At 29.7% G+C, this 4571-nt stretch overlaps 1 pseudogene; it reads right to left on the bottom strand.

Moving 5' to 3' along the window:
- Positions 1-448: 448 nt before the first annotated feature.
- Positions 449-3670, bottom strand: LOC128160674 (metalloproteinase inhibitor 3-like; annotated as a pseudogene).
- Between the last annotated feature and the right edge of the window lie 901 nt (positions 3671-4571).

Here is a 4571-nt window from a genome sequence, read left to right as displayed (position 1 = left end):
AATTCACCTTTTTAGAGCTCCACCTCCGCCCCGGCCGGGGCTTGAACTCATGACCTCTGGAACACAAGGTGGAATGCAGTTAAACGACAATTTGAGAGGATTGGGGCGATACATATTGCATAGATATATACATATAATATAGATAAAATATGTTTGTGCTTATTATATGTATATACTATCTATGCAATGTGTATCGTCCCTATCATTTCAAATTGTCGTTTAAATGCATTCCACCTTTATTTCAAACGACCGTGTAGTGAGCGACCAGCGCGCTAGTTTCCCTTCGTCATCAAAAGCGAAAGCAAGGTTTTTGTCTTGCCTAGATGGCCCAGTGGTTTTATATATATATATATATATATATATATATATATATATATATATATATATATATATATATATATATATATATATAATCAGAAACGAATCAGTTTTATTGTTTTGCGATACTTTATTACTGTAAAAGTCACATAAACATGATTCTGAAAGATAGCCATGAAATTAAATAATTCTAATTCAAGGATCGATATGCGCACTGATTAGAAAGCCAACGACATCTTCTCCCATATTGGATGCAAGAATCATTCTGATAGAAGCAAGTTTTGTTGTTCATGATCAAACATTCATTTTTCTTTGGAACTGTGCATGCAGAATAATTATAATAATCGTCCATAAAACCACAGTGGCTGACCTGTAATAACATTTCATATATGTTCATGTTAATAACTAATTACTGCTAAAAGTGATATATGTGTAATTGACCTTAAAAAAGCGCATCTCAAAACTCAGCATCAAAATCATGTTTAGATTTTCTTTTTGTTATTACTAAGTAGACTTACAATACAGGAACAATTGTTTCTATAATATCCGAAATTCAGTGCATTTCTTTGGAATTGGGTGAGTGAAGACAACTGACGGTTCCACCTACACATATGTGTCTTCCATTTTTGACTTCGGATACTTCCTTTATATAAGATAGTATATTTGTAACTACGATTCATTCATTAAGCTCCTACAGTCTAATTACAAGTAACTAAATATACAGAATGATTAGAAAAAGAAACGTAGGATCTAATTACCGCTAATGATGTATTCACGGCCAATCCGGAAGAATGCACCACAGGATGCACCACTAGAGGCTGTATAAATCCTTAGTACAGGATGCCTTAAAGGATGTTGTCTTCTCTGCAAAAAGACATGTGTTCTCAATGCAAACAGTCATATCGATTTGAGTCAATGATTTGTTTAAAATTCAACACGTATTTTTTTTCTTGATTGTCTGCAATTACAACAACGTTTTAGAATATAATAAGAACCTACAAAATTTGTGCAACGCGTCTCGAAATCATGTGATGGGACTGCAATTTACATTATGATATAATGGTACAGCAACATGTACATAGCACATCAACTTAATTAAGAACATCTTTCCTTAAAAAATGGACTCCGAAATGATAAGGCATTTTAATCGTGTTTTTAAAAAATACTTTTATTTAATTATAAAAAAACCATTTTGAATGAATACTTGAATTTGGAATAAGGAAATAGTCCACGTTAAAGCACGGACATTTAAAACTACTTGCCCCAATGTGTAATGTTTGCAATTGTTAACCACCCTTATAAACAGAACAATGATACATCATAACTTCTGTCAATTTATTCCTGTTCAGAAAGAAAAAGATGATTCATTTTCAAATCTCTGTAAAATACAACTGTTCTGTTGGGTGGGTGTAAAGAAATGTAATATCAGGTAATTAATTTTACTATAAGTATATTTTTCTTTTTGCTGCAAACTTTGCTATTGCGCAAAAGTGAACAGCTTGATATTTTGTTTATTAAAAAATGTGGATTTCATTTTTACATTCAAGACTTGGTATTGTAACTCTACTTTCTATGTCTTACCTTTTTTTGGCATTTATTATTAACAACCATTTATTTTTCTGAACAAGAGGTTTATAGGTCATATTGCTCACCTGAGCAACATTAGCAATAATATGATCTATACCAGCTTTATTGCGTCCCATTCAAAATACTGGAAAGTAAACTTGTAAAATTTGGCGTGTATGATATTTGGCGGAAAAAAAGTTTTTAAACAAGTGGCGTGGATTTGATTTAGCGTATTCCTGAATGTTCCTATTCATTTACACGTGTGCATGGCATATAGCGATGTACTTGATTTACCGGAAACTGCATTCCACTTTAAACGCTAATTAGAATACACAACCAAATGCAGTATGGCTGATATTCAAGCATGCTTTATTAAGGCATCGTTTCAATACTACATATAAAAATGTAAGCATTCAATCACAAATATCAAACGCGTTCGTACGAAAGAAAACATGTTTTAAAAAATGTTAACATGCGTTACTGGATTATAAGTAATGTTAAGCACATGAGTTTCCGTTGTCTGTCACAGTTAACAAGAATTTTGCATGTACTCTAATTGTACGTCCTTTTTATTTGTGTTAAAACATCTACCAATGTATTTCATAAAAACAAACACTTTATTTCACTATTTTTAAAAAGTAAAGCGTAAAATGTCTTTAAATAAGCACAATAATAGGACATATACAACTGTGTAAATAAATTTCAAAACGTTCTATGCATTTTTTTCTTGCAAGGAAAATTTTTTTCTCTGACGGCGATAATGATTTTTAATTTAAATTGGAATATGAAAAGTATACGATTTTTTTTTTTTGAAGATTTTGCATTTTATGAGTAAAAAGTAAATATATATGATAAAGAAAGGGTTACTTTTAAAATTAGGGTAAAATATAATGATAAATAAACTGATCGATGATAAGATCATATCAAAGAATTAGGCGACAGCTAGGTTTTGACGTGTTTTCGTCCATTTTCGTTTATTGAGTTTCAAAACTCAACCCACATAGATTATATAGAATAATACGGTCAGCATATTTATTGATAAAATACATGTATAAAGTGATATTTTGCGTTTAAGTTTGAAAATGTAAAACACCAAAAAAGTAAATTACGTTTCTACATAATATATCTTTAAGTCATGCTTAACAAAACCACTTAACAATTATAATAATCAACAAATTAAACAAGCTTTTCGCAACATATGTTGTTTACATCAGCTATAGTTAATTGGCTCAAAAGTATGCTTTATTGAAATCGGATAAATGTATTTAACAATACCTTGTAATTTTGAAGAATCAGTACTGTGTAAAATACTTCATCAAACCTTGAACTGCCTGTTGCAGTCCGCCTCAAAATCCTTGCTGTGATAACTAAAATGATATTTATTTTCATACGTTTAAATATTAGCCTTCAAAAAGCTCTGAAAGTTTTTTTCATACTTTTTACAATTATTTTTTTAAATTTATCAAATTGTTAATAAAATTAATAAAAAAGAAAGTGTTGTGCGTTACAGTGACATTTTAAAGCATTCATTTGCAAAAAAGATATACATGTATCCCTATAGTTCTTAGATTCTCCGTTGATCTTGGTTTCAAACGAACGCAAAAAATTATTAATTGCTAAAATTATGATTCAAAAGTATTTTTTAAATTACGAATTTTTAAAAAAGAAGACAGTATCCTTACCAAAATCGGAATTACAAAACTGTGTTTGAGGATGTCTAGATGCACATGAACAAGTTGGTAAAGATGAAGGTCAAAACAACACAAATAAACACCAGTCTTTTCATCTTGATTGCAACGTGCGGAATAAACGTGTGCGTGTACATGATATATATATATATATATATATATATATATATATATATATATATATATATATATATATATATATATATATATATATATATATATATATATATATATATATCTATCTATCTATCTATCTATCTATCTATCTATCTATATATATATATATCAAAAGGTGACATTTGGGCATTGATTTGTGTATTAAAAATAGAATTTAAATAATATGATAGTGTGGACATGTTACTTTTATTTTCATATGTTTTTATATGAGGTTAAGAAACGAAAATGATACATGCTTATAGGTTTTAACATCCAGCTGCCTTTGCCTTACGGATTATAGAAAGTTATCTAAGAATCGAACATCAAGTACAATGAATTGTGCTACAAAAAATTTTAACTATCGCGCTGACTTAAGTTCTCTAAACACATAGTATTAAATGTGCATCAACTTTTAAAACAGGATATTATTTTTCTACATCTATTGCTGTCTGTTTTATGTAACCTAATGCTAATGACTAGTATCAATCTATAACACCCTGCCGTCAGGTGGTGGGAGACAAGTCTCACGTATATTGATCTGGTATATGCCGATAACATACATGTAAAGTTTTAGTAATTCATCGATTAAATAGTCTCGTCCGTCAAATAGTGCTGATTTTTTCCTACCCTTTTATCTGTAGACATTTACTCCATTATTGTTTATAATAACTCTTACAGTCCGGACTTCCTAAAGCTTGTATTTACAAAATACAAAAAGAATACTGCAGCTTATTCAGGCAAATGTCCAGATACCTTGTTTATAAACATCTATGTTTTGATAATCAGTGATAATTATTTTCTTTTTAAACAGCATGCACTGTAACCTGATATATTTAGTTTATT

This window comes from Crassostrea angulata, chromosome 8 (assembly GCF_025612915.1).
Source record: "Crassostrea angulata isolate pt1a10 chromosome 8, ASM2561291v2, whole genome shotgun sequence".
Taxonomy (NCBI): Eukaryota; Metazoa; Mollusca; class Bivalvia; order Ostreida; family Ostreidae; genus Magallana; species Magallana angulata.
Note: the sequence above shows the minus strand (reverse complement) of the source record. Positions and strands in the feature narration are given on the sequence as shown.